Here is a 26126-nt window from a genome sequence, read left to right on the forward strand (position 1 = left end):
CAACTAATGAAAATCCCAAATTCAGTATCTCAGAAAATTAGAATATTACTTAAGACCAATACAAAAAAAGGATTTTTAGAAATGCTGGCCAACTGAAAAGTATGAACATGAAAAGTATGAGCATGCACTCAATACTTAGTTGGGGCTCCTTTTGCCTGAATTACTGCAGCAATGCGGCGTGGCATGGAGTCGATCAGTCTGTGGCAGTGCTCAGGTGTTATGAGAGCCCAGGTTGCTCTGATAGTGGCCTTCAGCTCATCTGCATTGTTGGGTCTGGCGTATTGCATCTTCCTCTTCACAATACCCCATAGATTTGCTATACGGTTAAGGTCAGGCGAGTTTGCTGGCCAATTAAGAACAGGGATACCATGGTCCTTAAACCAGGTACTGGTAGCTTTGGCACTGTGTGCAGGTGCCAAGTCCTGTTGGAAAATGAAATCTGCATCTCCATAAAGTTGGTCAGCAGCAGGAAGCATGAAGTGCTCTAAAACTTCCTGGTAGACGGCTCCATTGACTTTGGACCTCAGAAAACACAGTGGACCAACACCAGCAGATGACATGGCACCCCAAACCATCACTGACTGTGGAAACTTTACACTGGACTTCAAGCAACGTGGATTCTGTGCCTCCCCTCTCTTCCTCCAGACTCTGGGACCTTGATTTCCAAAGGAAATGCAAAAGTTACTTTCATCAGAAAACATAACTTTGGACCACTCAGCAGCAGTCCAGTCCTTTTTGTCTTTAGCCCAGGCGAGACGCTTCTGACGCTGTGTCTTGTTCAAGAGTGGCTTGACACAAGGAATGCGACAGCTGAAACCCATGTCTTGCATACGTCTGTGCGTAGTGGTTCTTGAAGCACTGACTCCAGCTGCAGTCCACTCTTTGTGAATATCCCCCACATTTTTGAATGGGTTTTGTTTCACTATCCTCTCCAGGCTGCGGTTATCCCTATTGCTTGTAAAATTTTTTCTACCACATCTTTTCCTTCCCTTCGCCTCTCTATTAATGTGCTTGGACACAGAGCTCTGTGAACAGCCAGCCTCTTTAGCAATAACCTTTTGTGTCTTGCCCTCCTTGTGCAAGGTGTCAATGGTCGTCTTTTGGACAACTGTCAAGTCAGCAGTCTTCCCCATGATTGTGTAGCCTACAGAACTAGACTGAGAGACCATTTAAAGGCCTTTGCAGGTGTTTTGAGTTAATTAGCTGATTAGAGTATGGCACCAGGTGTCTTCAATATTGAACCTTTTCACAATATTCTAATTTTCTGAGATACTGAATTTGGGGTTTTCATTAGTTGTCAGTTATAATCATCTAAATTAAAATAAATAAACACTTGAAATATATCAGTCGGTGTGTAATGAATGTATACATTATACAAGTTTCACTTTTTGAATGGAATTACTGAAATAAATCAACTTTTTCATGATATTCTAATTATATGACCAGCACCTGTATATATATATATACAGTGGTGGAAATGGGCAAAATTCACTGGGCGGACTCTATTTTGAAAAAAAAAATAGAGGTCATCTGGCTTTAGATGACCTTTCAGATGTTTAAAAACCTTTATAATCTATAATAACTAAATTATATAAATTATTTGTTTTATGTTTCATTTAACCCCCTGGGGTCGGCTATTGCAAATAATAAAAACAAAACGTTGTGTTTTTCATAAATTTACCCCTAAATACCCATATTTTTTCAAAATGATAATTGCAAATCCACCTTTCACTGGAATTCAGTTGTTTCTATGAATTGCAGTGATCCATTTGCGTAGCTTTCGCCATTCTGTAAAAAATATACTTCAGATTTGCTGTCAAATATAATTGTGCAGTCAATCGTAAAGCTCTTTCCCTTTTTAGATGTGTTTTTCAAACAAATTCTGCCACTCAGTCTTTTATGGGGATTTATGGTATTTTTATTATTTATTTGCCAAAACAAAAACTTTTATGATCAAAGACTTTTACCTACAACCACTATATGGCTCAAGAGGATTACTCAATGTGTTTTATCTCTTTTAGATTTAAGATTAGACATTTCTAAAATCATTATTATATCAATACAATTTTGTTTTTGATGTAGCTGATTTATCTTTTTTAACAAATTATGTAAGAGAGAGCAGCTTCACCATTATTTTCTGTGTGTGATTTTGAGGAGGGAGGAGGGAGGAGGGAGGAAGGAGGAGGGGGGAGGGGGGAGGGGGTATTATTTAAATAAAATATTATTTACAAAGAGTTTAGCCTAAATTGATTACCTCACAACAAGGCTACAATTAGCCATAAAAACTTATTTCTTTTTTTCTTTATTCCCTTAAATGCCTATTAATCAATAACTAAATAACACATTAGCTTGAAAACCCCTACAATTAATAAACAAACATTATAGACCGTTCTTATTTATCCGTACAGTATTACATTACCAGTAGATTGTATTTAATAGATTTCATTTTGTAACTGTTAAACACATTTGCAGTTGGTTTGTAAAAGGTATCATCATTAGCCTACATCATGGCCTGTATTACATTTACAGTTTTGACCAGCATGTGTCGCCATCTGTGTGTGTTTTGTGCCAGGCACGGCGTTATGGGTGCCACGCACGGCGTTTCTTTCTTCAAAAACAAAAAAACTTTTAATATATTCTAATTTTGTCAAGAATTATAAAAATTCGGCAATAAGCTCATAATTTGTGCTAAAATAGTCTAAATGTTTAGTTTTAAAAACAATTTTAAAAAGCTGGTTCTAAAAAGCTGGTTTTAAAAAGCTGGTTCGGGTTTGTTCCGATCAGAGCATGTGAGTGGAGAGCGCATTTCTGAATATTCCGCTCCGCTCGCTCATTCCGCAGGGTCGCTCGCTCAACCCAGAATGGCCTGAGCCTGGTTCGAAAATATGCGGAATATGGGCTGCCTCCAACTAAATTCTTTTTTCTAGTTGACTAGTAGTTTTTCATATAAAGCCATTCGTGGACAAATCGTATATTATTTTAATGACTTAAATAGGCTATATAGCCTACACAGGATAATGAGCGTTTACGTAATATAGCCGCACTCAAGCGCACGACCGCACGCATAAGGCTTGCCACAAAGAACCGGTAAAAGTAATGATTATGAATGTGTCTCTAAAATAGCAAGGAGACATTTAATTGTTTATCAATAAACTGGTGTTTTCTGTGTCGCTGCAAAGATGAAGTTGACGATGCGGACTCGCCATGAACGCCTGAGAGAAATGCACATTTCATATGGATTTCACAATCAGAGAGCCTATTTCTTTTGGTTTTGAATATTTTCGTTTAAAAGTAGACATTTCAAGCTTTCTATAATAGATAGCCTATATTTCTCAAATCTGTGAGGCACAAGCTGAGTTTCGGCACCCTCCAGTTCACGTGCAATGCAAGTGATCGTGCCGGCACCTTATTACATTGTCTGCTATATATTTGCTTCTTATTTATTAAATACAGGTAATTGGTTGATAAAACATTGATCAAAATTAAGATACAATTTATACAAAACGAAAATATTTTAAAAAGAGTCTTTCTACAAAAAAAAAAAAAAAAAAAACTCTTACCCACTCCATGTCATATCTTTCTCGGCGACCAGCGTCGTTGCTAGGAGGGCGCCAGCGCCTCTGCCTCGCGAGTGGATGATAGCTCTGAAGACGCCTAGCAATGGTATACCTTTAGTGGTAGCATACCTTTAGTTAAGTTATACCGTAAGAGTCTTCGTAGCTCACTAAGAGACAATGGCAGGTATGATGCGTATGATGCGTAATTGAGATTCCAAAGTGCTCTTCTTTGGTCAGAACCATGGAGAGCGATCGCGGATAGGTCCGTCCTATGCACCGAAACTTTTAACAATGCAACAAAATATTCAAAGAGCATCAAGCTATTAAAATCTATATTATGTATACTCACATATAGTATAACAGTATATTAGTCAGTAATTTTTATTAGGTTAAACAGTGATTGGATAACGTTTTTAATTTAACGTTTTTAATTTAAGGCCCACCCACAATTGATCTGGCCCATCCAAAACTGGAATCCTGGCGCCGTGCCTGTTTTGTGCATCTCACGCATGTATTTCTGGATTAGCCTACAGCAGGGGTCGGCAATAGGCGGCCCGCGGGCCAAAACTGGCCCGCCAGCAATATTTTCTGGCCCACCGGATTATTTTGGAAGTCCGTTTTTTTTTTTTTTCAGCTTATTTTTATTTTACAATAACGGTTTACAAATAGGCCCCGTGTATCATTCGTTACTTATTATTTACTCGGGTAGCCTATAACACACTGATAAATAATATGTATTAGCCTACCTGATAAAAAATATTTGCACTAAATGCTGCACAAAACTCTTCCACTAGGCTACTTGAGAAAATCCGTAGCCGCGCGGCGATTTCACCGCCGCATACTGTCATAGTCTTTTTAAGTTGAAAAAAGTTCAACTTTTCTGAAAAGAACGCCCTACGTCAAGCGCCTTTTTGACAGCTGACCAATGACAAGCGAGTAGCGAGACCTGTCGTTTCCATAACAACAAGAACAACAAACAATATGCCACAAACCGTGCATCATCCAACCGTTTATATACTGTCTATGCATCCAACCGGAGCTCCTGGACTAAATTGTTGTAAGCACCATACAGTTTCCTTCCCCGTATAATGTCGTGCACCCACAAACGTCTTTGTGAATCGACATTCTCCTCCCCGGTAACTTCAAAAGCCAACGCAAGAGCCAACTTTCTCTTTCTCGACATTTTTTGCATCACACAGCACTAGGCTACTGTTGCAGCTGTTGTTATAGCAACAAAAGACGCGCTCGGCTGCTATTTGTAACCGAACGCTGCCAGCGTTGTTTTTTTCTTGTCAAAAAAGACGCTAAGTGTGAACATAGCCTTATATGGCTTCACTTCTTCTACCCACTGTAGCGCCATTATGATGGCTATCATCTCTGCAGAGAAGATTGAGAGGTGGTTTGAGGTTCTTTTTTGTATTATAACTTTATATTTAGGAATGTATACAGCCACCCCCGTTTTACCTGCTGGTTCTTTGGATGCATCTGTAAATATGTTTACTGTATCATCTAGGGATGGGCATAATTAATCGACGATCGATAATTGATCGTTAAGAATTTCGTCGATCACGTTTATTTGTTATCGATTAAACTAATGCGGGTTGCGTTGTGTAGTGTGAGTCTTGAAGCAATGGAATTAATTTTAGCGCGGAGGTACCTGTGCATCCCGGCAACGTCAGTCCCCTCAGAGCGGGTGTTTTCGGCGGCTGGACTGGCTGTATGCATATTTAAATTGTTGCACGTCACCGAAAGCAACTGATATGAGCTGCATTTTATTGATCATCAGCGAACATTTCTAAATCAAAGACCGCAACAGCCCTGTTAAGATCATTTCGGTTCTTTACTTTTAATGAAGATGATTGTGTGTTGATGAATGACTTTCACTTTGATTTGCGATAGTTTGCACGTTGGCTTGATGAATAGATGCTCATCTGTGGTGATGCGTGTTGAAGTAGCGTCGTCATATCTGGCTATAACATGACATATAGCCTATAACACGCTCTCACACGTTTATTTCTTAGCATTTTTGGGATAAGTCAAATTTACATATGTGGTTTCAACAACCAGATGCATTTACTCTTGTCCAGTTTCGTTTGGAATGCGTCTCAGATCTCCTCCTGAAGTGGTTTGAGCGATCGGATTTATATCCGTCTCGAATGCGTTTCGGAGGGCATTTACATTTGGTCTTTTCACGATCGTATAGCTATCCGATCACAGAAAACGGATGAAGTGGCCATGGGTCTCTGTTTAAGAACGCCGGCTCGCAGCTGCAGGTTCCGCCTTTTTTGAGCACCGCGCAGGGCATATCTTCAAGTCTACCGAACGTCCAGTTTCACTGCCACAAGTTGATCTTCTTGTAATAAAGATCTCATCGAGGACAAACAAACTGTATTTTCATTGCATTTTTAATTTATAAAAAGTTAAAGAAATAATGAATTTCAATATAAAAATATTAATGATTAATCGATAGTCGATCGTTAATTTTCCCGACGATCGACTAAGAAAATTTAATCGAATGCCCATCCCTAGTATCATCATACATTACTTCTAGGTACTGCTGTACACTTTGATACAATCCTGTCTTGATTATATTTTTAGCTTCTAGATTAACTACAGGATAGCAGATAAACCAAGGTGGAATTGTGCTCAAGTTGACATTTTTGCTGCAAGGTATAGTACTGATTCCCATATCATCTGCCTCTTTATTGCTGTTCCATCCAAAACTACTGTTCACAATGCGACCATATTCCCAGCATTCTTCTAACACCAGTTTTGTAGGATGTGTAGTTTCATGCCCTTGTAAGTTTACCCAATATGCTAGAGAAAGTTTTAACCTCCTAAGATTTAAAGGCATCTCCCCTACTTCTACTTGCAGTGCTGGGATAGGTGATGTTCGGAAGGCTCCACTACACAGCCGGAGAGCTTTGGCCTGCACCCTGTCCAGTTCAGCTAATGTAGTTTTTGCTGCTGTTTTATATACTGTACATCCATAGTCAAACACTGATCGGATTAATGCAATATATATTCTTTTCAAAGAAGAGCCTGACGCCCCCCAGTTATACCCTGAAAGACACTTTAAAAGATTGATTGCTTTCTTACATTTGTCTACCATTTTCTGAACATGATTTTTAAAAGTAAGTTTACTATCAAACCACACACCAAGATATCTTAAGACACTAACCTGTTTGAGAGATTGTCCATCCCACTGCGCATAGACACGTCGAAACGATACGCGCGAGTGATTTGAGGGTGAGAGAGCGAGAGAGAGTGAGATAATTCTGATTAGTCCAGAGGATATATCGCGTTTAGGCTAAAAATAGGTTCGGCGCATTTTAAACAAGGAAATAGAGATTTGGCATGAAACGTGGATGGAGCGAATAGGTTTAGTACACAGCAAAATGACATGACAAACTCTTTTTTTTTTTTTAAATGGCGTTTATTGCGTAAAAAAAAAAAATAATCATGTAAATTTCCTGCACCTGTCATAGACGTCCAAATGACGTCCAAAAAAAATACCCAGTTCAAAGGTCCAATGTTGAACGTCAATATGACGTCCAAGTTGGGTCATGGTTGGACGTCCAAATAGTGGACCTAGTTTGGACGTCGAAAAAAATTACCCAGTTCAAAGGTCCAATGTTGAACGTCAAAATGACGTCCAAGTTGGGTCATGGTTGGACGTCCAAATAGTGGACCTAGTTTGGACGTCGAATAGATGTCCAGAATTGGTCATGGACCGACGGACCCAATATAGACATGATCTGGACGTCTATCCCACGTCCAATGTTTAGTGGGATATATCTTAAGATCTATTGTGGGTTTTACCCTTTTCTTAGAAAAACAGATGAATTGCGTTTTCCAATTTTCCATTTTCCAACCTGACTAATTGCTGTTTGCATCCTTTGCTGTAAATTGTCAATATTACGGCCCCTTACCCACAATGCTCCATCATCTGCATACAATGCCCTGTTTATCCTTTGGTTCACTCCATCAAACACATCATTAATCATTATATTAAACAGAATTGGACTGCATACACTACCTTGTGGAGTGCCATTTTTTTATTGGGTATGTGCTTGATGACTCTGACCCTATCCTGACTTCTATGGTTCTACCCTTTAAAAAATCTCTGACCCAGTTGAACATTTTACCTCCTATTTCCATTTTATTCAACTTAATTAAAAGTCCTTCTTTCCACAGCATGTCATAAGCCTTCTCTATATCAAAAAAGGTTGCCAAAACAGATTCTTTGTTAACTTGTGCTTTACGTATCTCATTCTCCAGGCAGACTACCGGATCCATAGTTGTTCTTCCATTACGGAATCCACTCTGATATGGTGTGATCAGTCCTCTGCTTTCTAATTTGTACACTAACCTTTCAGTAATCATCCTCTCCATGAGTTTACATAGGTTAGACGTTAATGCTATTGGTCTGTAGCTTTTGACATTCATTTTATCCTTTCCTGGTTTCCCTATAGGCACTATTACTGAGTGTTTCCACCCAGTAGGCAGTTTTCCTCATTCCCAAATTTTGTTATATAAAACCAGTATCACATTTTTTGCCACATCAGATATTTCTTCAATCATTTTGTAGCATATCCCATCTCTCCCTGGTGAGGTATTTTTAACACCTATCAATGCTCTTTTTAGTTCAAACAGTGTAAAATCTGCATCTAGTGAGCTCTCCCCCACCACTTTCATCCCCAGCATATCTTTATTTTCTTCAATGGTCCTCATTCTTATAGCTAGCTCTTCACTGGAGAGGTTCTGTGAGCTATGTATCCTTACAAAGGATTTTGCAAGCATCTCAGCTTTTTCTCTACTGGTTACTGCCTCAGTGCCATTATCTCTTAATACTGGTAGTGAAAAGTCCCTTCTTATGCCACCCATCTTTCTGATCATTCCCCATATGTCATTAATTTTTATTCCTGTCCCAATATTACTACAAAAATCTCTCCAATATTTCCTTTTAACTTCTCTTATAATTCTTTTGGCTTTAGCCTGTGCTCTTTTATACTCCAATAAATTATCAAATGAATGATTAGATTTAACAATTTTAAAGGCTTTATTCCTGTTTTTAACAGCCTCTCTACACTCATCAGACCACCATGGTACCATTTTCTTCTTCTTTGCTCCAGACGTTTTACCTATTGTTTCCTCTGCTGACTCATATATTATATTAATAATCATATTATTCAACTCCTCAATGTCGTCACTCAAATTTGGCATGACTTCAATTAATTTGCTGCTTGTTTTAAAATTATACAGCCCCCAATTAACCCTTTTCATTCTCCGTCTTGAAATCCAATTTTCTTCAAAACTAATGTTTTGACTCCTTATTTTAACCCAGATAGGATAATGATCACTGCCCATTGCATTGTCACTGCTCACATCCCATGTGCAAGTACCTGCTAGTTGTTGCGACACAAAAGTAAGATCAATTGCAGATTCTACACCATGAGCTACATCATACCTAGTGCCTCTTCCATCATTTAGACACACTAACTGATTATCATCCATAAACTCCTCAATGATATACCCATCTCTATCTGTTGTAGCACATCCCCACAGGGTATTATATGCATTAAAATCTCCACATACTATAACTTTGGAGTTTTCCACATCACATACACTCTCCAACATGTCCCTAGTTATTTTTTGACAAGGATTATAAAAGTTTATTATTCTAATTTTTGTTTTGTTGACCCATGCCTCAATTATAATGATCTCAAGCTCTTCACTACTGTTGATAGTTCTATAATTAACACCATGTTGGATAAAGGTGTCAACTCCGCCACCCATAGCAAGGTTTCTATCCTTACGCACTGCTGTATAGCCATACAATGTAAATTCAAGTGAGGGTTTTAGCCAGGATTCCTGAATGCAAATAATGTTAGGTTTAACTGATTGCTCCTGAATATGCTGTTTTAGTTCTTGTCCGTTTGCAATAAGACTCCTCGCATTCCACTGTAGAATGATTAGCATCATTAATCTCCACCACCACATGTTGATTGTGGATCTGATATCCGACATATAAGTGTTGCATTAATGATCTCTACTGACATCTCTTCCATTTCCAAGTACTTTTCTTCCGCTTTTGCAATTATCTTAGTTCTCTCTGTTCGACATGCTTGGGCAGAACAGTTAATGATTTCTACCATAAACGCTACAAACCTTCTCTTTTCCACTATAAGTGTATCCTTGGTAACATTGCAGCATTTATGTATGCTTTGAACTGGTGGTTGAGTCACAGGTGTTGATCTACTATTATTGTCATTAGATTTTACCTTTCTAATTGCCTCAACGTAAGTAAGCTTTTCTTTTACCTTCACGTTCTGAATTTGAACCGCTTTTTTATGTGCATCACAGCCTTTGTAGGCAGCACTGTGCTCTCCTCCACAATTACAACACTTGATTTTAACTCCCCTCTCACATTTCCCGTATTCATGTTCCCCTCCGCATTTGGCACAACGGAGTTTACTCTTACAGGCTGCTGCTATGTGCCCAAAACGCTGGCATTTAAAGCATCTCATTGGGGGAGGGATATATGGCCTTACTATATAGCTGACATACCCAATTCTGATTCTTTCAGGGATTTTGTCTTCTTCTAGAGTCAACAATACAGATAGACTAGGCCCCTTAACACCATCTCTTGTGAAAGGTAAACATTTAACTCTCGTTACTCGCACTCCTCTGACATTAACCCTGATTTCTTCTTCAGTTATCTCAGTTGACACTCCAGATATTACACCCATAACCTTCCCTCTCTTCCCATACTTGTGGCTTAACCTCTTTCCCAAGCAATGATTTACATTTCATTAATCCATGCTGCTGTACTATATCTCTACATATAATCAGTAGATTCCCATCTCGTAAAGTTTTAACAAACCGCACATCACCTACTAGCTTGTGAATAGCATCACTAACCTTCAAGGGATTTGATGTACAAGGAGATTGAAATAGCAGAATAACTTTAATTTCAGAACTGTGTTCTTCCTCTCCCTTTTCTCCATCAGAATCTCTCTGTTTTCTTTTCATTTTTTTCCGATTCACTATCCTCCATTCTTCGTTGTTTGAATTTCCCTCGTTACCCATGTCTACCTCAATCTCATTTCCTTCATCCACCTCACTTCCTGCACCTCCCGGATCACACCTCATTCCTCCCAAAAACCTCTTCTTCAACTTCCACAGGCTCAAACGGATGATGACAGAGAACTGGCCAAAGAGCCTTTAGTGTTTCACTTCCAAATGAAGGACGAGATGTATGGACAGAATTAATTGCATGTTTATGGAGATTTTACTTATTTCAGATTCAGTTTATCATCATGTACCGGCTGTGCAATAACTTATGTTCAATTTATTATCTTTGCTACTTTTTGGGGAAGAGTACATTTTATTAAAGGTTAAATAATTAAAAAAAAAAAAAAATTGTGTATTGTATTTGGGTTTGATGGATCTGAATTAGCTGATTCATGCAGTGTATTTATAAAAAAAAAAAAAAAGGTTCATTCTGAAATGCTTGAGTAAAAAAAAAAAAATAGAACTTTATGTCAAATAAATAAATGTTCAAATGCTCAAGCTTTGTTTTCATTTTTAGTGTTTTAAGGTTTGTGTTCAATTAATAAATTTATAAATTTATATATATATATATATATATATATATTAGAGGTGGGCATAGATAAAAAATTTTAATCTAGATTAATCTAGATTAATTTTGAAATTAATCTAGATTAATCTAGATTAAAATGGCTCATTTGAATTCTGCCGAAGGCATTCAGAATATGTGTGCTACCCAAATAATGACTATAAAAGTAAGTCTTTGAGAACGGGTTTCTGGGCGATATGGCCTAAAATCCATATTGTGATATACATTGCAGCCTCTTGTGATAACGATATATATTATAATTTTTCATTTCATTTAGTTTATTTGGTTTATCACTAACAAATATACAATAAGAAATATTCAACTCATCATATACATAACTTTTGATTAAACCAAAGGGTATAGGCTGAAGCTCAAGGCTTATTAACGCCTATCCCTCTCAATTTTCACAAACAGTCAAACAGTGCTCAATTCTCTTCTTGCAAACACTTGAAACAACAAAGTCATAGAAATTGATTACCCAAAACTTATCTATATGAAAGTATCATCTTGTTTCTTAGGAGCCTTTTAAATCCACTTATTGTTTGTGTCAATTTAAGGTCTATATGCAAACAATTCCATAAATTCACTCCTTGTACAGAGATAGTTCTGCATCTAATATTTGTTCGTACCTTCAGTTTTTTAAACAAACATGTTCCTTTTAACTCATACTTACAATAACGTTTCTCAAACATACTCAACATTTTATCAGGCAGCATTTTATAATATGCTTTAGGCCTATACATTGTCAATGTAACCTTGTAATCCACTAAATCATAGAATTTTAAAAAGTTTAATTTTAAAAATAAATCGTTTGTATGATCCCTATATTGTGATCTTGTGATGATAATAAAACCATTTCAGAACAGGTTACACAGACCCTGCTAAACAACTGCTAAATGTATTATTTTTGTAATTTTTTTAAAGGGTGTATGTAGTTTTGAGAACATATATTGTGCAAAACTGTAAGTATACAACATAATTTTGCAGATAAATAAAATTTAAGTACACTAGCTGCAGAGACTTAAGTAGGTCTAATGTTTATTATGGCTTGGAGCTTATGAAATCCCAAATTTAAAATTAGAATATTGTCTAACTGATGTCTTTTCAGTTAAAAAGAAACACAACAACGATTCTTAAAATCGGGCGCAGACAGAGATTATGTCCTACACCACTAAGATATATTGGGAATAATACGCGCGCGCTGGTATTCAGTGATATGTTTCGTTTTGAATTTGAGGTGGTAGAACGGATTAGTCGTGTGTTAACTTACCGAACTGTCACCCCACACACTCTGTCTATAGTTTGCTGCTGCTCGTCGGACGGCTTAAATCCGAACCAAGTCCAAATAATGGATGTTGCACCGATCTTTTTCACCAGCTTTCACTTTCAGCAGTTTACTTAAGATGACGACGAATATGATGCTTTGCAGCTGGGTTTACCTCGCGGCTGCGGGTAGATTGCGTCATCATAGCTTGTGTAGAATAGAGGCAGCTCCCAACCCAACTTTGAGAATAGATTAACGGCGATATTTTTTTTTATCGCGCAATAAGAGTCTCGCGTTAACGCAGCACGTTAACGCCGATAACGGCCCACCACTAATATATATATATATATATATATATATATATATATAATGTGTGTGTCTATCTATCTATCTATCTATCTACTGTATCTATCTATCATTTGGATCGTTTAAATAAAATACTTGACATTAACCTGGTTTTAAACTTTGAAACGCTCCAAACGGATCAATGCGTACTAGGATAAATGTGTTTGAGACTGTTATCGTGGCGCTGAGCACTGCCATGAATGACCGTGAGTTTATGTGCTTCTTTCACAGCGTCCGCAAGGGGGCGCGCGTGAGTTTCGAGCTCGTACTGCTTCACTTTGGGTTCTGTCCGTGTCCGAGTCGAACACAAAATGGCGAAGCGTGCTGGTAAAGTTTGATCAACAACACAATATGTATATTAACATGTTAAACGCGTCTATAATATATAATATATCAAACCTTTTTCTACTTAAGCAATGATTTATTTGTGAATTATGCATTTCAAGGGGCGTTTAAGAAGTGATAGTCCCACGGACTGATATACACGCAGGTTTCATTAAAGTTAAACTTTAACGTTACTTATTTATAAGCATAAATTGGAAGCAAACATAATGTATTGGCACTGATTGTTTTTGTTTTATTTTCTGTCATTTACTATTTTAATCCATCTGTGAAAAAGCTTGTTTTCTATGGAACGCACCTTTAGCAATTTCCTTTTCCTAACTAAATATTTCGTTTGTCACCATTGATGAGATTCATACACTCATTCTTGATGTCTGTTTGTGCCTAAACATTTATTTTTTTTCAAAACAACTTTTAAGAAATCTGTTGAAATGTATATATCTTATGTTGTAGATTCACTGTGATGATGTAATCAACAATATACATTTAAGTCAGAGATTAAGCTACAAATGAGTTTTGTGATTCAGGTCAAATGATGATTATATCAAAACATAATCAACAACATCTGATCATCTTTTCTCTTTGTTCATATGGGACTTATAACTTAGTTACAACAGCCAAACAAAATTTAAAGTAAAAAATGTAAGGGTCAAGAGCCCAGCTAAAACAAACACTCATCACCATAATGGTAACTTAAAATAGTGCTTTTCTCCTTCAGTGATTCTGCTTGTTAACATCAGGTGTCTTCAATAATGGTCACTCATCGCTCAATTAATCACTTAATTATCTCATTAACTTTTTATCACTGGAGTTTTTGCTGTGTACGTTTTAGGAGAACATTCTGGGAACCAAAATAAAACTACCCGCTGAAAACATTATTAGAACTTCATGGTAATGTTCTCAGAACGTTTTTAGAACAAAACATTTCTAGCTGGGGTGTTTCAAGATACGCAATGGAGTAGACCAAACTAATTAACAGGGAGGTAGTGCAATCCACTCACAAAACACTTGTCGGCCGCGCCCGCGCGATCGTCTCACTCATCCATTTGCGTAGAAAATAAATGTAATGATTTCCGTAATTTTTTATATATATATATATATATATATATATATAGGCTATCCTATATATATATTTGTGTACCGGGTGGGCCGGCCCACTTTGGCCAGCGGCCCACCGGGAAAAGTCCCGGTGCTCCAGATGGCCAGTCCGCCCCTGACTCAGCACCATACAGGAGAGTGGTCAGCACGACAGCTTTGTACACTGACCTTCGTGTCTTTTTTGAGGTTGTTGTTGTTCCAGACGCGTCCGTATAGTCTGCTGAATGCTCTTTTTGCCTTGGCCAGCCTGTTGTCGATTTCTTTGTCGATCTTGGCGTCAGACGAGATCACGCACCCCAAGTAGCTGAAATGGTGGACAGCCTTCAGTTCTGTTTGTTCGATCGAGATACTTGGTGGATGGTACTCTTTTTGTGGTGCGGGCTGATGTAGAACTTCCGTCTTCTTCAAGCTGACTTCAAGGCCGAAGATCTGAGCAGTTTTTGCGAAACAGGACGTGATTCGCTGCATAGCTGTCTCTGTGTGAGCAAGGAGGGCGGCATCGTCAGCAAACAGCAGCTCCCGGATCAGTAGCTCCATGGTCTTTGTGCGGGCCTGCAGACGCCTCAGGTTGAACACGCTCCCATCGAGACGAAAACGGATGTATACGCCATCAACGTCGTCAAGGTCCTCTGTGATCTGCTGGAGCATCATGCTGAACAAAATGGTGAACAGAGTAGGAGCAAGAACACAGCCCTGTTTTACACCGTTTGCAATAGGGAAGGGCTGCGAAAGGTCGTTGCTGTATCTGACTTGTCCAAGCTGGTCTTCATGAAGCTGGATGATCATGGTGAGGAACTTCGGTGGGCAGCCTAGCTTTTCCAGAATTTTCCAAAGTCCCTGCCTGCTCACGGTATCAAATGCTTTTGTCAGATCCACAAAGGTGACGTACAGCGCTTTGTTTTGTTCCCAGCACTTCTCCTGAATCTGTCTCAAGACAAACACCATGTCTGTGGTTCCCCGGTTGGCTCTGAAGCCACACTGTGTCTCTGGAAGGTGATCCTCTACTATCACGGGTACCAGTCGATTCAGCAGAACTCTTACGAGGATTTTGCCAGCGACGGACAGAAGTGTTATGCCTCGATAATTAGAACAGTCTGACTTCTCCCCTTTGTTCTTGTACAGAGTAATGATGACTGCATCATGGAGGTCTTGAGGGAGTTTTCCCTGCTCCCAGCAGCAGACGAAAAATTCATGGAGTTTGGTGTGTAATGTTGGGCCTCCGTTCTTCCATACATCAGGAGGGATGGCATCAACTCCTGCAGCTTTTCCACTCTTTAGCTGTTTAATGGCTTCCTCAGTCTCTTTTAGTGTTGGTGCCACATCCAATTCAGTTTTCACTGGTTGTTGTGGGATGCGGTCAATCGCTGGTTCTTGGACTGAGCAGCTAGCATTGAAAAGGGTGTAAAAGTGTTCAGACCAGCGCTTCAGAATAGAGTCCTTTTCGGAGAGCAGTTTTTTCCCATCTGCACTCCGCAGGGGGCTCAGGATTTAGTACGAGGGACCATATGCTGCTTTTAGAGCTTCGTAGAAACCCCTATAGTCACTATTATCAGCGCAAAGCTGAGTTTTTACTGCGAGGTTGGTCCACCACTCATTCTGAATCTCTCGCAGCTTACGCTGGAGGGTACTGCATTCCAGACGGAAGGCTGATTTTTTATGTGGGCAGGACGGTTGGGCCAGGTGGGCCTTGTGTGCTGATCTTTTCTTTGACAGCAGCTCCTGGACTTCTAAGTTGTTCTCATCAAACCAGTCCCTGTTTTGCTTCATGGAGAATCCGAGGGTATCTTCAGATGTTTGCAGAACAACAGTTTTGATGCGGTGCCACAGCACTTCTGGGGAAGTAGGCGAGTCGGCTAGGCAGATGGGTTCCTCTAGCCCAGACCGTAGGCTCTCCTGAAAAACTGCTCTGACTGCGGCGGACTGAAGGCTGCAGACATTGAGCTTCTTCCTCGGGGCGCCACCTATCCTTGGTTTGGGCTTAAAGTGAAATCTAATTTTGCAGCGGACAAGGCGGTGGTCTGTGTGACACTCTGCACTGGGTATTACCCTGGTGTGAAGGACATCTTTTAGGTCATGCTGGCGCACTATGATGTAATCAATAAGGTGCCAGTGTTTTGACCGAGGGTGCATCCAGGTTGTCTTCAGACTGTCCTTCTGCTGGAAGATGGTATTGGTAATGGAAAGCTGCTGTTCAGCGCAGAGTTCGAGTAACAAGCGTCCATTGTCGTTGCAGCTGCCCACACCATGCCTTCCAAGTACGCCTTTCCAGGTTTCTGAGTCTCTGCCCACTCTGGCGTTGAAGTCGCCAAGAATAACAATCTTGTCGTTAGCTGGGACATCTTGAAGAAGGCTGCGTAGATCAGACTAGAACTTGTCTTTGTCTGCAGGATCTGCCTGGAGAGTTGGGGCATACACACTAAACAGTGTGGCGTTGCTGGTCACAAAGTGGTAGACAAGCTTGCAAGCTTGGTAGCGATGGAGTCCCTGATCATGAACCCGACACCTGAAAGGCGTCTCTCTGTCGCTGGTTTGCCTGACCAGTAGAGGGTGTAACCTGCGCCATGCTCCCTTTGACTTCCTTCCTCTAAAAAACGGATTTCACTGAGTGCGGCAATGTCAACATCCAGCCTAGCGAGCTCATGTGCAATTAAGGCAGATCGTCGCTCAGGTCGAGTGCTATCAGCTAAGTCTAGCATGGTTCTGATGTTCCAGCATGCGAGTTTGAGTCCTTTGAGTCCTTTCCCACCTGTTAGGGCGGGTGGGATACGCCACTGTTTCCTTGATTTAGTTCGACCGCATAAGAAGATGCCCGTTGACCGCGGTTAGCCAACTGGAGCTTGAGGAGACAAGCTTTGTTTAGGCCACCTTTTCTAGGCCCCTCTCCGTGTGGAGCAAGCAGTGCTGTCCCTAGAAAAGGCTGCTTGGTCGCTCAGGGTGCTGCCGGGTGATGATGTCGTCTCCGGGTCATCATCAGACGACCACTGGTCCCTGAGCCGCCTGCATGCAGGATCGAGACTGCACCTTCCAGTGTCATCTTACACCTGCCGGTTTGCCCCTTTCCCATCGCTACAGGACTTGGTGATGGGTGGGTGGGGTGGGGGGGGGGGGGTAGGGCTGGATAGATGTTTGGTATTTCCTTCTTGCCTGCGCAATGGAGCTTTCAAGTGGAGTGCAGTGTGCGCACAACTGACCCCACCCTTTAACCCTCTGGGGTCTAAGGTGTTTTTGGGGTCCTTGAGATGTTCTGACATGCCCTGACATTTGTGCTTTTTTCAGTTGCTTATAAACATAGTAATGGCAAAAAAAAATTACACACTATTTAGCACAAACAGGGCTACCATAATATGTGAGCAACAAGAATGTACATGTCTGCATTTTTGAGAGAATAATGTTTATGCGTGGTTATTGAAAAAACTAAAAACTAAAGTTTCTGAAATAAGACCACAAAACACACACTAAATATGTGCCAATAAGACTTTTGTCTAATGGATGTCATCGCCTAGTGTTTTTTCTTCAAAATGATATGAAAATCACCCTGCCTAATCCTTCACATAACACAATACATTGATTTGAATTTTGCAAAGCACTTTCTGTTTGGAAAGGCAATATTCGAGTGGGCGTCAACGGTCATGCATATTTAGTGGTTCACACCTGAGGACCGCATACTTAATGAGCCATTCATTCAGGTGAGTCACTGAGCCACAAGAATGCAAGAGCAACAGTTGGAAGCATCTCAATTCTTTTTTATTTTTCCACATATTGTGCTTGCAAATTGGCCTATAATATCCAAGGAAAACATGTCTAGTAATTGTGCAGTTAATTCTCATACTGTATTTTCAGTTTTGGAATATTTATCCTCTCCCCAAATTTGTCACTAATTAAACACAATAAAAATTATTTAAAGGGGACATATCATGCTAAATGCACTTTTTTAGCCCTTAAATGCATTTTGTTGTATATTTGGAGTGTTTAGAAGTACAGAAAAGATGAAATTATTCTCTTCAGGCGCTTCGTTGATATCTTTAGATTCTGTTTTGGTCATATTTTTCAACCTGTTCCGATTTTTCTGTTATCTATGACGTTTTTTGAACTATCACGTCACAGTATTTGCAGCGGAACTGCCAAATAAGGACATTGACTTCCGGCCCAACACTTCGAGCGATCCGCCATTATTATTTCTCGCTGCAATTTTGTAGTCCAAGCTAAAGGATGCAGAAGTTACGAGAGGGTAAGTTAAAATGTTCGGTTGTTGGATGTAGTAACCCACACGCTTCATTACACCGTCTAATGTAGATGAACTGCCGCGCTTGTGCCGTATGTTTGACTGAAAGAACGAGCAGAGAGAGAGAGACCCGCGCGCTCGCACTCTCTCTATTCGGAGACAGGCGAAAGTGTAAACAAGACATCACCGTCTCCAAACTAGACGCTGTCTTGCTCTCTCACCCTCGCACATATTAATCAAAATAAATCGACACGGTGGTAAAAGGTCGAAAGACCAAAGTTTCATGTATAAATACAGTAACACACCATTGCGATACATCCATATGAAGACGTTCTTCTGCAGGTTCGTCGTCTTCATTTTCATTTCGCTCCGGCTCCAACTCTGGCTCGAACATGTAAGGCTGGCTGGACAAGTCTTCCGTTGTTGACATTTTGTTAATAACGTGTGAATAAAAAGTTTCTGTGCCGCTAGATAATCCTATCTCTGCTATCAGACTACAAAAATGGCCGAACGGGGTGGAGTTGAACCTCTGCAACCTGGAGAGGGGGCGGGGTATGACGTGTCTCAATTGTATTTAAAGAGACCGCACCAAAACGAGTTGCTGTCAGAAGCACCTCAGAAAAGGGGTAAAAAAGGGGCCCGTGGAGCTATAATAATGAGGAATTCAGACCCAAGCATTGCAGTTCCGCTTTATATAGACCACAAATGTATGATTTATATGTAAAAAGGAACAATTTAAAAGCATGATATGTCTCCTTTAAAGAAAAGGCTTATATTTACCTTTTAATAGTTTGTTTACATCTACCTTGTAAATATTTCAATAAACAACAATTCAAGTGTAATCTTTCTTTGTAAAAACTAAAGTATACATTTTATCATACATATTTCAAAGTTAAGGATTTGATTGATTATTTGATTATTTTTGACAAAAAATTGGCAAATAAAAGCTTATTTGAGGTGGCAGATATTTTACAGTAAAAATGTATAATCTATCCAAAACTAATCAACGAAATGTTGTCTTTCATATGTCTGTAACATAGGTCTTTCATTTTTATTATAAGAAATATAAATGTTAATTTGCAGTTTAATACGTTGCTTAAATATATATATATATGTGAATACACACACACATATATGTGTATATATTTATACACAAAAATAAATTTTATTTATATTTTTTATATACTTTTTTTTTCCACAAATTGTGCTTGCAAATTGTATAATATCCAAGGTAAACATGTCTAGTAATTGTGCAGTTAATTCTCATACTGTATTTTCAGTTTTGGAATATTTATCCTCTCCCCAAATTTGTTACTAATAAAACACAATAAAAATTATTTAAAGAAAAAAATTATATTTACCTTTTAATAGTTTGTTTACATCTACCTTTTGAGGGACATTTTCCATTATTATTATTATTCCTCACAGCGCTGTGAGACGGTGTAAACAAGTAATGATCTGAATAAACTTGTGTTTTCTCGAGCTGATATGGGGCTCGAGAAAACACAGCCCCTCACAGGTTTGCGCCGTGGATTCCCGCGAGTCAGACGCGGATACTGTGTTTGTTTTAGGCTCGCGCAGTCTTCACTCGGACGCGCGCTTCAATCCGTTGTGGAGACTCTCTTTTCGTTCCAGTGAAATTACAAAACAAAATACACACAAACATGTCTCTGCCTGATATACAACCACTGATAAACATAATCTGATTTGATAAAAAAAAAAAAAAAAAAAAAAAACTATATGAGTGCGGATTGGAACTCAGAACCTCTGCCACGCTAGGCAAATGTTCTACCACTAGACCACTTGAGTACACATATTTTCTCACGTGAAAACTCGGTGTTTACTCGGCGTGATCAATTCGCTCTTGAAAATACTGGTTTATACGTTTCAGAATGGACCACACGGACGTGTAGAAGGCAGAACTCGCTCCATGTTTATTTTTCTTAATTTGGCGAAAAGCACAACACTTTGTTTTTATTGTGAGTATACACAAAAATAATACACATTTAACAGAATCGATTGATGTATGAAACTCCTATGGAAAATCAAAGTCAACAGAGTATTTATGAGTTTCTTTTACACTGATAAAAAAAAAGCGAGCTGGTATCGCCGGCGAGACCGCCGACCTCAGGGGGTTAAACCCGGGGTTCATCTGCCATGGCCTAGCACGCTCGGACAGTGACAGCGAGGTCCTCGGGCCGTAGATTTTAGATCAGAGTTTCCCTCTCCTAGGCAGAAGGCCTACCAAGGCTGAAGAGATCTGCCTACCCTGCTATTTCAACCCATAACTGGTAGGTGGCCGGTGACTCCGTCATGGGAGTTCATTCGCCCAGTGATGTAATGTTGACATCACCCCCCTCACGCCGTTTAGCCCGCCAGCTGAAGCGGTGTACCGGGGTGTGGCACTAGGAGCCAGACGTGAGAGTTTTAGGAGATGGGTGAGGACCAGTGCTTCTGGGTATTTAGAAATTGAGTTCAGCTACCAGAAAACAAAGGTACTACCTCTACCCAGAGCACCCTACACCCCTAGGCGTGTAGGGTGCTCTCATATATATATGTATACATGTGTGAACATACATTCACCTTTATATGGGAACATGTATGTGCAATATATGTACACAATAAAGGATAACATTTTGTGATGTAGCGTCTGGACCAATCAGACACAAACAAATTATTAATTTATTTAAATGAATAATCCAGCAAACTCACTCTCCCAACAAAGGCCTGTGAAACTTCCCCCAAAATGTCTCAGTTACTAATGTAACCCTCGTTCCCTGAAGGAGGGAACGGGAGACATAACGTTGACGTGACGACGTAATTGGGATCACTTCAGGGAGCCCTATCAACTTCGAGTGTCTACAGAACGAGCCAATGAACGTTGGCGTGCGTCAATCGCGTCACGCGCCCCCGCCCCGCAGCGCGGGTATAAGTGTATGTGTGTGTGTGTTATACAGATGCACAATTAAAAACAATTAAATTCAAATGAATTAACAATGTACAAAATAAATCAACATATTTACCAAAGAAAACAGTTCAAAACAAAAACAAATTATTCAAAAGTAGAAAAGACACAAAAAAGAGGAAGAAGCAACAACCAATTAATCCTACTACAAACAAAAGCTCAAGCTTAAATGCGAGCGCAGATTAGTCACGTCACATAATTTACTATAATGCAGACAAATGGGATTGTAGTATTATCAGTAACCAGACAGATTTTGGGTCCCATTGACTTCCATAGTATATTTTTTTCCTACTATTTAAGTCAATGGGACCCAAAAACTGTCTGGTTACTGATATTCTTCTAAATATCTTCCTTTCTGTTCAGCAAAAGAAAGAAATTCATACAGGTTTGAAACAACATGAGGGTGAGTATATGATGACAGAATTTTCATTTTAAAAGTGAACTTCTCCTTTAACACCGTGTGCTGTGACTGATCACTTCACTGGGGCCCTTGTGCTGTGAGTGTGAGCGTTCAGTGTGTGTGTGCGAGGGGAACGTAGGTATCTTTTGCGAGGGTGCCTCTTAATAGAGGCCACAGTTTCCTTTTCTTTTTTTCATTATATTTGAATGTTTGGGGCTTGTCTCCTTTTTGTGCCTTAAGTTTTTTATAAATTATATAAAAAAAAAATTAATTTTGCATAAATACTGTGTCTCCATTTCTTACTGTCTTTGAGGGGAACCTGTGCGGGGATTACAATCTCTGGGTGAAATTCCGAGGGTGGCGTAGTCGAAGATCAAACCGGTGTTTTCCTTTACTCTTCAGAGTACAATCTATTTTATTAAACTCTTTTCCCTTTGTCTATTTCTCGTGGTTGCTACAAATGGATGACCTTAGCACACATGTGGTTTCGTTCACAAATTTTGGTTCACTTGCAAAAAGGCCAGTGTGAAAGCGAACCACACCAAACAAAATAAATAAATAAGTCAACTGGACCAAAGCAAGTGAACAAGTGATTGTATATTTTTGGAATGATAATTATTTGTTATGTTTGTAATAAAAGACACCGCAGAGTGTGACATCATTCATTGACAAGCGAACGTAACGACTTGCAAGCTTATGAGAGAACGTGACCAGTCACTGCTGAATTGTCTGAGTCAAATCGAGGGCAAGAATGCGGTTCCACTGAAGTTATTTCAGAGGCTCCTGGGCCATATGGCATCCATGGTTCAGCTGATTTGGGAACAGTTCAGCGGTGCACAGGTAGATCTGTTTGCCTCCCTAGATTCTTCCCATTGCTGCTTGTTTTATTCCCTGACCGAGGGTACCCTCGGCACGGATTCACTAGCGCACAGCTGGCCGTGGGGCCTCTGCAAGTATGCATTTCCCTGGTCCTGTGCAAGATCAGGGAAGACAAGGAGCAGGTCCTTTTGGTTCCACCTCATTGGCCCAACCGGACTTGGTTCTCCAAACTGGTGCTCCTCACGACAGCCCCTCCCTGGCCACTTCCTCTGAGGAAGGACTGCAAACTCTCACGTGATCTTGAGACCCTACCCTGGATACGTGCCCAAGGTTCCCACCACTCCTTTCAGGGATCAGGTGGTGAACCTGCAAGTGCTGCCCTTTGAGGAGGCAGACCCAGCCTTGGCACTGCTCTGTCCAGTATGCACCCTCGTAGACAGAACACAGTGTTTCAGGACCTCGGACCAGCTCTTTGTCTGTTAGGGTGGAAAGCTGAAGGGAAAGGCTCTCTCCAAGCAAAGGTTGTCTTACTAGATAGTGGACGCCATTGTCTTGGCTTACCAGATGCAAGGTCGACCATGCCCCCTAGTGGTGAAAGCACACTCCGGCGCAGCAAGCGATGACACCGAGCAGGTCCTACTTACTGGCTAGTGGAAGTGGGTACATGAGAGGACACTGGCTCTGCCCAGTGCCCGGAGATTATAGAATCTCGCGAAAGTGTTGTCTTATTTAGCAGACAAAAGCGTCTGCTAAATAACTAAATAATTAAATGTGATGTGTGTCGCCCAGCCTGCAGCTGTACAGATGTGTGTTAGCGAGGCGCCATGCGCTAAAGCCCAGGAGGAAGCTACACACTGAAAGTTCCAGTAATGCCTGGTAAACATAACTTTGTTGTTTGATGTCACCACAGGCTTTTAAGTGAAATCTTACCCAACACATTGTGGTTATATAGGTGAGAACTGATCATAGTTTTGGAGACCCAACTAACCAATAATTTTTTCACACATATTTTGGAGAAAAACTTTTTGTATCATTTATTTGAGTGTAACTGCAGTTAAATGTATGTTTTGAATATTTACCAAGGGTGCCATTATTTCACACGATCAATGTTTGAATGTTATAATGTAACTAGGGTTGCCACCCGTCCTGTAAAATACGAAACCGTCCCATATTTACAGGTAAAAGGATGCATCCCGTATCAAATCAATACAGGATGCGATTTGTCCAGTATTTTACTTGCACGTGATTGCATTTTAGCGGCTTTGTTTCCATAGCAACAACAGCAGCAAACCTGCACGTTTATTTCTAAAAACATGTTGAGCTCACATCCGCTCTTTGAACACAAGAGGCTCTCCGGATATAGGGCTCAATAGTAAAAAAGTTATCAATGGGTCCAGTAATTAATAATGAACCTAAGGCGAACTTACATACAACTTACTGGGTATAACAGATGCTTCTGGGTACTTTGTTGAAGGAACCTCCAGCTATTTCTATTAAACCGGAGCAACAGCATGTTTGTCTGCATGTTTATGATATTTATTCCTACAGGGTTTTTTTTTCCCTACTAAAAATAACTAGTTTAGGCAACGTAGCCTTAAAATCAGTACACAAATGCCTCGTTTACACTGTCAGTGAAATGTGACCCAATTACGATTTTTTTGCTCATTTGTGACACAGATCGGATGTGTTCTATGACAGTGTAAACAGGAAAAAAACGAATGCATTCGGATATTTCGAGATCAGTTTCAGGCCTCATATGTGGAAATAAATCAGATATAAATCGGATATGTGCCAATGCGACTGTCATGTAAACAGGCAGATTGGATTTTCTGAGGCATTAGGCAATGTCTCTGCGGTTTAATGACGAGAGAAACCCTGATGCGCTTCTGCAATACACTCCATATCAGACGGAACGTCTGAGGTTTTAGAGACCACTCGCCTAGAGGAGTGTTGTCTCGAGAAAGCATATCCGCACCCAGATTCTGAATGCCAGGGATATGTGCTGCTCTCAGAGAGCTCAGGTTGCCTTGTGCCAAGAGAAGGAGGTCTCTCGCCATGGTGAACAGGTTGCCCGACCTGATGCCACCTTGGCGATTTATATATGACACCACCGACATGTCGTCCGTGCAGACTAAGACATGGTGTCCCTAGAGGTTTGAAAGAAATGCTTTCAGGGCCAAACAAACTGCTTTCATTTCCAGGCAGTTGACATGTAAGCTCTTCTCTGTGCTCGACCAGAGGCCAGAGACAGGCTTGCCCTCATGCAGCGCACCCCAACTTAGGTCGGAGACATCTGTGAAAAAACGTTCCTCCTGGAGACCACCCCCATGGTCACACCCTCGTGGTACCAGTCCTGAGCCCGCCAGGGAATCAGGGCGCCGTGATTCACCGTAATGTGCAGGCTCCCCACTGCCATGCAAGGGCTGGCATACAGCGTTTGAGCCAGTGCTGGAGCGGACGCATACGCAGTAATCCCATACGGAGTACTGGCAATGCGGCTGCCATGAGACCGAGAAGTTTCTGAAACTTCCTGAGGGGTGTGCATGCGCCTGCTTTGAAGGAGGCCGTCAGCTGTTGAACAGAGAGTGCGCGCTCTGGTGTCAGATGCGTTCTCATAGTTGTAGAGTCGATAACTGCCCAGAAAGAATACACTCTGGCTGGAGTTCAGTTTGCTCTTGGATAAATTGATCTTGAGCCCCAGGCATTCCAAATGGCTGAGGATCGAAGCTATTCAGTGTGCAGCATAATTTGGCATCTTTGTTACCATCAAGTTAGGTAACAACAATGCAATAAATCCAAAAACATTTTTCAGTACGTCTACAAGAGTCATGTTGCTGTATTTTGCAGTGACTTCCATTGTAAAATGAGAAGGGATGGACGAGCCATGCGCAGTATCGGGACATCAACACTCGTCAGGTTTCAAAAGGAAAGAAAAATTCTGATATGAGGCAGGCCTATTTGAGCAAGAAGGAGGGTTATATTTTATATTTCCAAACGATCTCTCCAAATCATTCATTTGTGACAAAGCCGCTGTGCTATCAATTCTTTTGTTTTCAACATGTGAGACGAAATGAAAGTTTAGGCTAGAACAGTGTTCCTCAACCCTGGTCCTGGAGCCCCCAGAACTGCACATTTTAGGTGTCTCTATTATCGGACAGGTCTCGGAGCTTCTTTTAAAGAGCTGATGAGTTGAATCAGGTATGTTTAAGTAGGGAGACACCTACTCTAAAACGTGCAGTTTTGGGGGACCAGAGGACCAGGGTTGGGAACCACTGGTCTAGAATATGGTTTAATGATAATATTAAGCTACTATAGAATTAACTTGCTATATAAATCCTCATAATACCCAATTTCTTCAGCAGTACTACAACAGTGTTTTTATAGTCTTTATTTCTGCAGCCTATAAGCACACCAACACTACTGGATGCTGTCTTGACTTTTAGAAGCCTGTCGATGTGTAATGCACCAAGTG

The 26126-nt window shown here is 40.4% G+C and overlaps 1 long non-coding RNA gene across 1 annotated transcript in view; it reads left to right on the top strand.

The window, feature by feature from the left end:
* The window catches only part of LOC307164096, a 249343-nt gene that overhangs the window by 207883 nt on the left and 15334 nt on the right, over positions 1-26126 (top strand). The gene's annotated exons all lie outside the window — the stretch shown is intronic.

Source organism: Squalius cephalus (assembly GCF_949319135.1).
Source record: "Squalius cephalus genome assembly, chromosome: 1".
Lineage (NCBI taxonomy): Eukaryota > Metazoa > Chordata > Actinopteri > Cypriniformes > Leuciscidae > Squalius > Squalius cephalus.